This window comes from Lolium perenne, chromosome 6 (assembly GCF_019359855.2).
Source record: "Lolium perenne isolate Kyuss_39 chromosome 6, Kyuss_2.0, whole genome shotgun sequence".
In the NCBI taxonomy this organism is placed as follows: Eukaryota; Viridiplantae; Streptophyta; class Magnoliopsida; order Poales; family Poaceae; genus Lolium; species Lolium perenne.
This window is the reverse complement of record NC_067249.2, coordinates 191,844,497-191,857,879: the sequence shown is the minus strand read 5'-3', so window position 1 is coordinate 191,857,879 and position 13,383 is coordinate 191,844,497. Positions and strand designations below refer to the sequence as shown.

Below are 13,383 nucleotides of genomic sequence, written 5' to 3'. Positions count from 1 at the left end.
CCCGATGTCGCTAGCGCTCCACCTCTCCCTCGCGCAACTGCCTCCCGCCGCCACCCCGCGCCGCCTCTCCCCTTCTGCCCCGCACACACCGCAGCCGCGCGCCATGGCGTTGCCAGGAGGAGCGCCTGCTCGCGCGCCGCAATCCCCTTCTCATAGCTAAACCGTATCTCCGCAACTAGAAACGCGCGGTTCTACTGGCAGCTCGCGAGATCCACACGGCGGCCGGGAGATGGAGGGCGGCGACCGGCGGCGGGGAGCAGCGCCGGAGGGGCGGCGGCCGGAGGAGCGGCGGCCGGAGGTGGAGGGCGGCGGCCGGAGCTCCATCTTCCCCGAGCTACAGTAATCCAAATCAACCACTCCGTGAGTCTCCTCCTCCCCCGATTTCTTCCTCAACCCTAGCCGCCATGGCCGCGACTCCCTCCTCCCCCAATTTCTTCCTCTCCCCGAGGCTCAGCCTCCATGCTCTCCTCGTCTCGGTTGCAGCGTGCCGCCGCGCGGTGGGAGGAGCGGCTGGGCAGTAGCGCGGCGACATTCCCATCGTCTTTGGCAAAGGAGGCCAGCTGCAGACGGATGTTCTGCGGTTGGGTCCTCCAGCTCGTGCTGCTCCGCGCGAGCAGCAACAGCGCCGGCGGATGATGCGGGAGATCGCCAAGAGCCAGGACTCCCAGCTCCTTCGATTTCGTCGAAGTCACCGCGGTTCTCCCTTATCCACCTTCCTCCCGCGTCCTCTCTCGATGATGTTGGCCAGCAGCACAACAACCTACCGTCTTGTCCTCTTCTTCATTGGAGATCTACAGGTTCTCTCTCTCTTTCTCTCTCTCTCTCTGCAGTTTCCATCAATCCACCCCAGCTAGATCCATTGTCCTAAAACAAGGCATTGACTGGCCAGGTATGGATGCATCCAGATCTAACGGAAGGCTTCATTTATATTGTGTTCACTTCATGATGTTCATTGTTTCAATTTTTCGTTTAATTTTTTGGTGGAATTGATCTGGGTCCAACAGAATCATTTTACATGATAGAAAGAATAGGAACATTTGTTTGGTAGCTAAACAAACTGTTCCTGATGTTACATACAACTTATATTCATGTCCATGTTCTTCCTACAGGTGTTGCTGATTCTTATTATTTGATCGAGCTCAGCCTCCTCTGCTCCCTCTTCATCTTGCACGGTGCCTCATAGGTGTCTGCCAGTTTTATGATAGAGCTCCTGGTGGATGGCCTTCTCAGTCCACTGGTTGGGACATCTTCAGCATCAGATACCGTGTCGTTGGCTGTTGTGCTCAACACCCACATGTTGGCCCTTCGCTCAGGTATGATGCTTGACGGAATTCTGTGCCTACATTCTTTTTCATGAATTTTCATAGTTGGTTGGGTATATGGTGGGCATGAGCTATTAACTGTCCAGGGGTTCATTTTGTACCCAAACTGTTTTAGTTGCACGGTTTATTTTCTTTCCTTTTCTGAAATACTGGTGGGCATGAGCTATTAACTATCCAGGGGTTCATTTTATACCCAAACTGTTTTAGTTGCACGATTTATTTTCTTTCCTTTTCTGAAATACTACCCCAAAACAGTTCAAGCTTGAAACTGAAGCTTTATATTTCTGAATAAGAGGTCATGGTTGCTTCAGTTAACATGGATAAGAACAGACACTTTACTCGAGACGACTAACCTCTTATTAGTGGTTAACGGGGCAAGGATGGATTATTAGTATTTTTGTTAACTCGGATTTGTGCTTTCCTCGTATGACTAGCATTTTTTTCAGGTTTCTTATGTATCAAATATCAAAGAGATACATGTGTGATAGTCTACTAGGAAGTTAATGTTTGTGGCACTCTTGTTTTGGAAAAAATCTGGACAAGTTTGGGTTTCTAGGATTTTGCTGATGACACTATCTCCTTATGGGGTTGAAGCAGGACAACATGCTCATCTTACTAATTTCCAGATCTGAAGTGATGAAAGGTTTGAATTTTTCAAGAGGTGAGATGACACAGCAGGAGATTAAAGATCCAAAGTCTTCACTTAACAGGTTGGTTTCTTCTCTTTGGCATATGCATAGGAGACGTAAGTGGAGTATGCAATACACACTGCAAACTTGCAGTTGCGTAGCTGTTTGATAGGTGTGGAAATGTTCTTATACAGCAAGACTAGATTATTGATATTTACATCGCTTTGGTATATGTGCAACAGGGTAGTTTTGATTCAGCCTGAGATGGAAATTATATCATTCCACTGCATCTTGCATCTCAGTTTTGATCGGTTATGACTTGATAGACTATCAAAGCTAGCAGAATGGCTGATAGACTGTCGAAGCTAGCAGAATAGCAGAATGGTTGACAACCTTTGCACAATTATGATTATTTACTTTTTGATGAAACAAGGATTAATCATATATGTGAAATTAGAAGAGTAGTGTTGTTAACATTCTATGTGAAAGTGGAAGGGGTTCAAGGGTAGCTTAGACGTGAGACCTGCCACCAATCAACTATGTAGCTTTACCGATCAGTTCTTGAGTGGTTGAAAAATGGAATAATTTTTCATGATGCTAGATATTTCCTTATGATTTAACAATATGGTCCAGCAGTGGTAGTCATTGTTCTGTATTACTAGCCTGTATTTCTTGTCTCAGTTGTCTTCATTACCAATTGTCATTTATAAATATTGAAGAAACCAATCTGGTTGCTCACTTATATTTTAGAATCCATATTATCTATTCTCGGAATGGTTCTGTGTCCATCTCCTGTAGATTAATCACCTGATAAGAAACACCTACGAGATAAAATTATGCTGTGAGAATGCTGGGTATTTACCTATTTTTTTGCGGGTAGTAGTTACATATTATGTAACACAAATAGTATAGGTAGAAGAGGGTTTGGAATTACAACTGTGAGTTAAGTGTTCTTTCTAGCTTTAGCGTGCTGGGAGTCCCCACTCTCAAGTTATAGGACCAGTGACATACATGTGGCATCATTCTCATGAGAGAGTAGAAATCAGATGCCAAAGAATGAGATTTTTCCAATTCCCATCATACAGTTGTTTGTAAGGCCAATTATGGATATGGATCCATCTTTGTGGCTTGGATGAAATTCAGGGTTGAAGCCTGAAGAGGAGCCTTTCATTTTCTTGATCCATATAGGCTTATAAGCTGGAAATTTCTTTAATTGGAGTTTAGGTGATTTGTTGGGTTCTGATCAATGGCATTTAATCCTTAGAGGTTAATGTTTTAGTACTGAGGGCATAATTCTTGATGGAGTGTTTGGGTTGGGCTACCTGAAACAGAATGTGCAGAAGCGGGGGCTCGACTTGCCCATCCCGCGTGGCAAGTTTGAAGAAATCATCCCTTCAATTGCAAAGGCTCTAGGTGTACATGGTAAGCATATCTAAAAAATCATATTCGATGAGCATGTTATTTTAGTTTGATGTGGAGTTTCTGGGTCCTTGGGTACATAGATTCATGTTACTCACCTATTCACTGTGCATTTTATTTCAATTTGACATGGAATTTCTGGGTCCTTGGCTACTAATTCAAGTCAGCGGAGTGCCTGCATGGCCACACTATCCCGATGTTAGAAACAGTAACCATATGGTTTCAATGTGGAATCACGCCGCCCTCTCTCGCTATCATCCATCCCCACTTTAACCATCCAATACTGCTGGCGGATCGTACCTTGCAGCCACTGGGGAAGAATGGGAAATTTAATTGTTTTATACATATAGATGGTTAGATACAGACTTTGATATTCACTTATGTTAATGTCTTATAGTTATGTTAGATCATATATTCTATTTAGTTTAAACCTATGCACATGTCTTTCTAATTGAAGTTTATAATGTCCATGCATATTGGTTAAGTTAGTCACCCAGACTACTGGCTTTTTGTATGAGTATGTATAAAAGTTAATGTACTGAATATATTAACTATGTGAGGTGTGTCCTATAGTGAGGTAATACAACGTGCCTTATTTACAGTTAAGAAAAATCCCATATTATGTGGTATCAACTGTATTTAGTTGGATCATTCTCGGTCCAATGCATATTGTTCTCTTAGTCATCTATCGGATTGTTATTTTCTTCTTCATTTATTAGTAACTTTGTAATTCCCAATTAAATTTCTGTGCCTTTTCTTTGACAGGGACAACGAATCAGAAGTAGTATATGCCATACTGCAATTCTTGTCATAGCAGGTGACAAAAGGAGGATCTATTCTATTTGGACTAAACTACAATTTGCACCACTTGCTAATAATTAATCCGCCTTGATGGATCTTATGTACGAACCTGGAGGGAGAGAGGGGTCTTAATATGAGCAATGTCCAGTGAGTTGTGTTGATGTACTACCAGAAAACAAAAGAAAAGATCAATTAATATCTTAAAATTGTAGAGTTTTTCTCAGTTTGTTATTAAGTGTATTACAGAATGATCATCACTACATTTTCGTAAGCATATGAAAATTATTATCATTTTTCTACTTATACACGAGCTTCACGGGATCGTGCGCCAAGGCGCACATCTAAATCTAGTGCATATGATGGTCCATGGGCTCATGGCCGTGGATACGTACTCAGCAAAAGCTGCACCGGTCACGACACGACTTGCAGAAGTCTACTGCTGCTGGGCATACGAGTGTCAAACGTGTGACACCGTAATTTTCGTCTATGGTGTATTCGATTTTACGGTTTTACCCAAAGCGACACCGTAGATCCTTTTTTTCAGCATTTTCACCATTTCAGCATATACGTATGATTTTGGATAACTAAATGTAAATATGACAGCAACATAAACTAAATTATGAATGCTTTAAACATCACACAATACGACAAAAATCCAAATTACATCAATATAGTTGAAATCAAAATAATTAAACAAATAGCGAATGGTACGGGATGGAAATAATAGTTGGATCATGGCTCTTTCCAATGTACACTCCGTGCCATGCTGAGCAACAGTTCTTAGATCTCCAATGCATACAATATCTGCTCCCAAACATGCCCGCCCAACTTCTTAATTTTCTTGTTGACGTCATCAATCTCTTCGTTTCGTTCATTGGAAGTGTTCCTTTGGCGAGTAAAAAACGACAGTCGTCATCGCAAGCTTCCACGATCTTCATGAAAAACTCTCTACGGATTTGATATCATAGACGAAATAGGTGAGGTGGGTAGATAGGTACCACGGTGAAATAATAGCGCATCAGCATTTGATAGCCGAGCGCACGGTTCCGTGTGATGCACATATGTCTGATAGTCGATCCTTGCCGCTTCTTCTTCCTTCTATCCTCGAGATCATTCACTATGAGGATCACTATCATTCGCTCGAGATCGTCGTCGAAGAGAAAATCTACAATATGTGAATCATCCGAGGATGAGGAGTATTCGAGAAAATGTGAGCGCTCAGACTCAATCATGAACTCATCTACAAATCGGCGCATAAATTCTAGGTCAAATTTGATACAGGGCAAGAACTATCAATGAATCGCCAAAAATAAAATCATAAAAAATATATCTCCACTAGTAGAAAAACGTCCATTCGTACCGGTTTTGCAACCGGTATAAAACTTCCGGCACTAAAGCGCCCCCCCCCCCCCCCTTCGTACCGGTTGCTTACGAACCGGTATAAAAGGGGCCTCCACGTGGGCCACCAGGAGAGCTCAGGGCCAAGGAGCTTTGGTACCGGTTGGTAATACGAACCGGTACCAAAGGTTCCCACCCGCGGCAGGGAATATGCACGAATCTCTGCCGCGGCAGAGAATTCAAGTTTTAGGGTTTTTGGAGGGGTTTAGGGATATCGGTTTGTTTCATATCGCGTTGATGCACCAGAAACACGTTTGGGTTTAGGTAGTACATGAAGATCAAGATGATGCATAGCAAGTTGGTGCATATAATATAACACACATGTAATTGCATAAGATCGCAAATTAAGTAGCACTATGCATGAAGATCGATCTTCATGCATAGTGGTACTCTCCGAGGCGTACTCTATATATGTCTATTACATGTAGCATAGTGGTACTCTTCGAGTCAACTATATATGTAACATGTACATCTTCATTCATAGTGGAACTCTGCAAATGGTGGTATGACGTCCCGAAGGAAAAATCCCGCCAATTCCTCGCCTATTGCTATGAAGCGGTCATCGATTGAGAGTTTGTTCCGCTTTCTTGCCAACTATAAAAGAATAAGATACAAATGAATACATGAGCTATGTGTGTGTATATATATATATTCAAACCACAATGAAACAACTATTACTGAAACTTAGCACAACTTATGATAAGAAAACAAATTTGTGAATATCGTTTTCGTACCTCTTTATTTCTTTCATTATTCATTCTCTCGCTGACAATTCTGTGGATGTACTCGCAAACGTAGAATCCACAGAGATCAGTCCTTGTGGTTGTTGCGGGCATTTCTTTACAAGAATATAATTCAATCAAACAATAGTCAAGTATGATAATTAAAGGTGTGTGGACCTAGGTAGTACTACTTACTTTCGCACGCCATCGCAGCTTCGGTGGCCATTCATGGGACTTATCTTCCTTGATGAAAGTTTCCCATACGCTGCCCGACAAAAGAAAATGCATAAAAGAGTTATCAATTAGTTCATAGCAGGAAATTAACGAAACAAACCGATAAGAATTAAAATTACCTTTTGAACATTAAATAACAAGACATGTATAGTTCCGATTTTTTGCTTAGTGAGTCAAAGACTTCAACTTCTCCAATGTGCATATTGATGACGATAAGAATAAAGTGAAACCTACGCACGTTTAAATATGTAGTGTCATATATATAAGTCATTAGTTAAAATTTTGACATACGGTGAGCAAAATATAATGTGTTATAAGACAGTAAGACTCACTCGAAGTTGTAAGGCCAAATTGTTAGCCTTTTGTCACGTTGTCGCTTCAAAAACCTTAGCAAAGTCTCCGGTGTATCCTTGTTATAGAGGGGATCTTCTATGGTTTTAACATGCATTGTGTGCGGGTCAATGAACCCAATGTCCGTGATTTCGTCCCTTTTGCATTCGAGCATCTTCGATCTGCATAATATAGTGCACAAAGGATTATAATCTGCAGACAATGAACGAGCTGAGCTAAAGACTTCTCAAATCAAATAAATCACTTACAGACAATAGGAACTGATGATAGATTTGTCGAGGGCCCGGAGATTGTATAACTGGAAAAGCTCGTTGAAGTCAATGTTCACACAGTATTCCTGGAAGTAGTGCTCTTCCCTAACTAGCACCATGATAGTCTCGATCCCTCCCTTTGAGGCATTAAGGTACCACGAATGCAAGTTACGCATACATGTTGGTAGCTGCCTGAGATTCTCGACCAAATCTTTCCCTTCAACAAATTTATATGCTACTTTAGCGATGGCGTAATCGGTTGTGTCTTGTCGAGAACTTTGAACGGGCTTCCCGTCAAACACCTTGAGAGGGGCGACCGATTGAACGGGTTGTTGTCCGAGCTGGTAGACTTGGTGTATCCCTTTTATCTCCCTGATACCCGATTGAACGGGTTTTGTCGCCTCGATCATCTTGTCATACGACCTTTCAATAGAACGCCTATAGTCAGATGGCGGCGATGGTACATGGTCATATAGATTCTCAACGGTATGCACAACTTTCACCGGATCTAGTGTCTTCTCGAAAGGTATCTCTGGCACTTTCGGTGCAAAAAAAATTTCACCTCGGCCTCAACGGCTTTCCTTTTTTCCTCGACACTTTTTTCCCAAGGTAACTTCTCAATGGGCGGCTGTGGTTTCTCCTTTCTAGATCTCTTCCTAGGCGGCGTACCGTTTCGCTTAACGGACGCTGTCTTACGCGGAGGATCTCGAGATGGTGGACTCACGCTGGGGTCCCTCTCAGGTAGGTGTGGACTTGGATGCTCATGAGGACTGCTACCAGGAGGAGTCGATGGCATTTGCTGCTCATGTGTAGGAGTCGGTGACCTTTGCAAAAGGACGATGTACTTCTTCGGCCATAGGGCAAAACCGTGCTTGACATCGGCCAGTGTCCTCTCATCGTCACCTCTAGGAATATCAAGCTCCACTGTTTCAAAACCCGGAACAACTTCATCCACCCCGACACGAACACAGCCAGGTGGAATGGGCATATGATGGTGCATTGCTCCATATTCACTTGGGTACACATAGCCGACCGCCACCTTAACGGACGCGGTCCTGAATAACATATGTAGCTCGCAATCTGTCTTCTCCGTGACATAATCCACGGGGTAGCTTCCTCCACATCCGTCAAGATGCGAGGAACCGACACTGCTTCTTCGCTGAGATGGGGTAGCATCGGCTTGTGGATCCTGTAGAAACAGCGGCTGATCAGGTGCCCTCTGATTTTTCTCAAGCGCCTCCACCCTAGTCCTCAATTCTGCTAACTCGTCGGCGTCCTTCTTCTTCTTTCGTGAACGGCTTCTATAAGTGTCAGCGCTGTCCGGCCACGCTTCCTTCATGGTGAGACCTGGGCGAGCTCGTACCCGTCCAACGTGTTCAGGATTCCCCAGAGCGAGTCTTAGCTCGTCATTCTCTCGATCGGGAATGTACTCTCCCTTTCTGACCTTGTTAATTGCATCTACAAGCTTCAGTACGATTGCCTCAATTTTTTCCTTCCATTTTCCTTGCGCAACGATCAACCCTGTCTTTGGGTCCAACCCTGCCCCATGAGCGAACAACCAGAACTTGGACCGTTCGGGCCAGTCCCATGTCTGTGGAGTGATTCCTGCAATCATCATTTTATTTTCAAACGCTGTCCACTTCGGAATGGCAATCTTGTAGCCACCTGACCCCAAATGATGCGAAAGTTTCTTCTTTGAAGCATTTTTGGTATTTTTGATCGATCGGGATATAAAAGTAGACGATTGCTTATACCTCTTAAATTCGGGCCAGTGATCTTTTATCTTCACTAGATTATCATCGAATACTGGATCTTCATTCTTATATTTGTCCCATAAATTTTTCTTCCAGGTCTGGAATTGTATGGCCATCTTCTTCCATGTCCATTCCTTGACTTTATTCTTCTGGCCTTCCGTCATGTCTTCCGGTAGGCTGAACTTTGTCAGTAGCGCGTCCCAAAGAAATTTTTTCATCGCGTCGTTGACATAACTAGCACCAGTCTCCGCGTTCTTCGGCTTATGCCACTCTTGAATGCTGATCGGTACATGATCCCTAACAAGAACTCCGGCTTGACTTGTAAATTTGTGGCAGTGCTCTTTGGGATGCTCTGGTTCACCATTAGCCTTGAATGCCGTGAGGGCTAACCTGCCCTCGCCCTTTAGCGGTTGCGTCGGGCCTCGTTTTGTTTTAACAGACTTGCTCGATGATCCAGAAGGCTAAAAGAAAAAATTATTCGTTAATAAGTGCAATACATATAAATGAATGCATCTAGGGATGAACATAGACTAATTGATACATAAATATACACCTCGGCGGAGTTTGTGATGGACACTTCGTTGTCTCTTCTAATTTGTTCAGACTCAAGTCCCTCACCGAAATCATTCAGAAAGTCTTGGAACTCGTTGTCATCTCCATCAGGCCCACGAGCACTATCATAGATCAATTTCTGCACCGCTTCTTCCCCCTCCTCATCTCGGACGAAGGTGCCGTCCGCCATAGCTCAATGTCACTACAAAATGAAGAAATCAATTGTATTTGATTCATCATGTCATGATCATATAACAGATTGCTAGATGGATAACAATTGAAATGAAGAAAGCAAAAAACCCTAACCCTAATACTTGGTGCTCCTATTTCTCGACCCTAACTCTATGTCGCGGCGGCACCACCACGGACTCGGCACCGCTATGGACCCTAACCCTAACACTCGGCGCTATTCTCCTCTCGCTCTTCTCTCTTTTTCTCGACCCTAACCCTAACACTCGGAGCTCCTCCTCTCGCGAGCTCACAGACGGCAACAACAACGGAGAAAAAAAGAGAGAACGACCTAGTAAATCAGTATTCCCCTCCCTCTGTCTCTCACGCTCGTGTATTTGTGTGTTGCCTCTCCCGAATAACCCTAGCTAGCTAGCAGCGGCGGCGCAGCCATGTCTAAGGCGACGGGGAATTAGCTCTGGCAGGACAAGTTCTACCGCCTCGCCAAGGAGTGAGGCTACCAGAGTCGCGCAGCCATCAAGCGACGGCGCTCTCTTCTCTCTCTCAACTCTCTCACACCCTCGTCCAAGGACCACAATGGCATCGTCACTTCATCGTCCAAGGACCACAATGGCATCGTTGCCGTCCTCGACGACGACGCGCCGCCCGCGGGCACCGGCGGCTCGGGCAAGATCGTCCTCCACCGCGTGCTGATGCGGCGGGACCGTCCGGTGCCACAGCTCTTCGTGGTCGGCCGCCTCGTCGGCGACGCCGACGACGTGCGCACCCTGCACGAGAGCGGGGAGCTCCGGCGCGTCGTGGCCGGGGCGCGCTGCTGCCACCCACGCCGTGCGCGTCTGCGGCGGCCAAGGGGCTCTTCGCGGCATTTAATCGAACGGGTTGGGGGCGTGATGGGAGGGAGGCAGCGAGCGCCTGCCGGCGATCGGCGCGCACGCGGCGGGCTCCTCCCGGTGAGCGCGCGGCGGCGAGAGGCGAGGAGGCGAGGCGAGGGAGGCGAGGCGAGGAGGGAGCGCTCACCTCGGGTTGCCGGCGCGCGGAGAGGTAGAGCGGCGGCGGCGGCGCGGCGACGCGGCGGCCGGCGCGTGGAGAGGTAGGTGGCGTGGCTCCGCAGCAACGACGACGGCAGCGGCGGCGCGTGGAGAGGCGGCCGGGCGATGGCGACGGCAGCGGCGCGTGGCGGCTGAAGGCGGCAGCGCGGCGACGGCGCGGGTGACGGCGAGGCTCGTGTGTGCGGGCGACGGCGGCGAGGCTCTGTGTGCGGGCGGTTCTGGTGGTTTTTTTGGCACGATGGCCTCGCGCCGCCTAAAGGAACACAGGGAAAGACCCTTTGGCACCGGTTGGTGCCACCAACCGGTACGAAAGGCCTTTCGTACCGGTTGGTGGTACCAACCGGTGCCAAAGGTTTTTTTTTGTTTTTCTTTTTGCTTTTCTGTTTTCTTTTCTTTTGCTGTTTCTTTTGCTGTTTCTTTTCTTTTCTTTTTCTTTTCTGTTTCTTTTCTTTTCCTGTTTCTATTTCTTTTATTTTCTATTTATTTTCTATTTATTTTTTCTATTGCTTTTCTATTTATTTTATTTTCTATTTCTTTTCTATTTATTTTTTCTATTGCTTTTCTATTTATTTTCTTTTCTATTTCTTTTCTATTTATTTTTTCTATTGCTTTTCTTTTTCTTTTCTGTTTCTTTTCTTTTCTATTTTTTTCTATTTCTTTTCTATTTTTTTCTATTTCTTTTCCTTTTCTTTTCTTTACTCCCGCCACGACGCCATCCGCGCGGGAAAGTTTCCCGCCCCGACGTCGTGCGGGAAACTTTCCCGCCACGACGCCGCGCGTGGGAGAAAAAAGACGAGAAAGAAAGGACGGGAATAAAAATTTATTACGATTGAACTCGAATTAAAAGTACATAGCTCAACTGAAAATTAAGATACATGGCCAGATTTGACTGTTGGAGTCATTCAGTCATACTCGTGCCTAGCCCTATAGTACTCGCCACTGTAGTCGTCGTAGTCGTCGTCATCATCGTCGCTGGCATCGGGGTCGCGGTAGTCGAACCTCGGCGGGAGAACACGCGTGGGCTGGGACTGAGGGTAGCGCAGGCGGGGGCCACGGTAGGCCATGACGCCCTGGAGAGTCCGGTCGCGCCACCACAGCCGACGGCCGGCCTCGTTGAAGTTCGAAAGAGGCAGGCTGCCCTCCTCGTGCCTGGCAAGCGCCCTCTCACGCCGATTGATGAAGAAGCTTTCCCAAGTCGGGCTGTAGTCGGGATGCCACTGGGGATTCCTCCGTTGCTCTGGCGTGAGCTCGAAGTAGTAGTGGTTCGTGATGGCCATCTCGCGCGCCACACCTAGAGGGACTGGAGGGACCGGTATGCCTCCGACGCTTAGCAACCATCCGGTCGGGACGCGGTAGCCCGGCGGGCAGGGGTAGTTCGAGGCGCAAAGCGCCTCCGCCTCCCGGGGGGTTAGAGATACGATGGAAGCCATGGGAGAGAATGATGAGGTTTGCAGATATGAGTCTAGATGTGATATGTAAATGGAGGCCAAGCCTACATATATATAGTGAAAAAATGGCGGGAAGACAGTGGCGGGAACCGGTGGAAAGCGCGGGAAGAAAATAGGCGGGAAACCTTTAGTACCGGCTGGTGGGTGCAACCGGTACTAAAGGTGGTTTTTCTGTCATGTAACAAAACCGTCGGTGGGATAAGGACGCGTGGGTAACCTTTAGTACCGGCTGGTGGGTGCAACCGGTACTAAAGCTGTCGGCAGGATAAGGACTCCCTGCTCGATGAGATAAAGCATGTAGCGCACGACGCCCTGTCGGAGGAAGAAGAGAATGTAGAAGCGGCGCCGTGCCTATAAAAGGAGCATCGATACGCCATGGCAAGCAGCTCAACAAGCCAACATGGCCGGATGGAGAGTTTCATCACCATGGATGGAGGAAAGGGTTGGGAAATCTCCCGTGGCGAAATTTCTCGAAGATGCCCTTGGTGCACACGCCCTATGGCATCTTCGGAAGTTCTGCCTCGGAAAAATTTCCCTGCAAGCCCGTGAAAGACTCCATCTCCTCTAACAATGTTGGGGAAAGGGTTGGGAAATCTCCCGTGGAGGAACTTGTCGAAGATGCCCTTGGTGCACACGCCCTGTGGCATCTTCGGAAGTTCCGCCTCGGAAAAATTTCCCTGCAAGCCCGTGAAAGACTCCATCTCCTCTAACAATGTTGGGGAAAGGGTTGGGAAATCTCCCGTGGCGGAACTTCTCGAATATGCCCTTGGTGCACATGCCCTATATATGGCATATTCGGAAGTTCCGCCTCGAGAAAATTTTCCTGCAAGCCCGTGAAAGCTACTTAACTAGTAAAACAAGCCAACCAGCTCCATTGTTAATATCTTACATACAGTAACATCATTACACAAAAGTGATTTCCATATTGAGATACACAAGTTATGATCCCTATATCTAGCTAGTCTTCTGAGTTTTCTTCGTCTGTTTCCCTTTCTTCTGACTGCGACGCAACCATGGATAATCTTCATTATTTAAGATGATGCTTGGGTCAATTTTTACCTTGAAGGGTGGAATATCATCAAACTTTTTATAATCTTCTGACATGTCTGTCTTGTCCTCTACTCCCACGATGTTTCTTTTTCCTAAAAGAACTATGTGCCGCTTTGGCTCATCGTATGATGTGTCCTCTTGCCTTTCTTTTCTTTTTTCGGTTTGCTAGACATGTCCTTCACATAAAAAACCTGAGCCACTTCACTGGCTAGGA

General features: G+C 46.1%; 1 long non-coding RNA gene across 4 annotated transcripts; it reads left to right on the top strand.

Annotated features, from left to right (window-relative positions):
* The first annotated feature begins 366 nt into the window (after positions 1–366).
* Positions 367–4,454, top strand: LOC127306610 (uncharacterized). 4 transcript variants are annotated; one of them, XR_011747517.1, is made up of 3 exons: positions 367–1,313; positions 1,949–3,373; positions 4,136–4,454. It is a non-coding gene; the product is annotated as an uncharacterized lncRNA (long non-coding RNA). The 4 variants fall into 4 exon arrangements; XR_007854743.2 differs by lacking the exon at positions 4,136–4,454 and having other exon boundaries at positions 367–797; positions 1,110–1,313; positions 1,949–4,127; XR_011747518.1 differs by lacking the exon at positions 4,136–4,454 and having other exon boundaries at positions 367–889; positions 1,110–1,313; positions 1,949–4,127.
* The last annotated feature ends 8,929 nt before the right edge of the window (positions 4,455–13,383 follow it).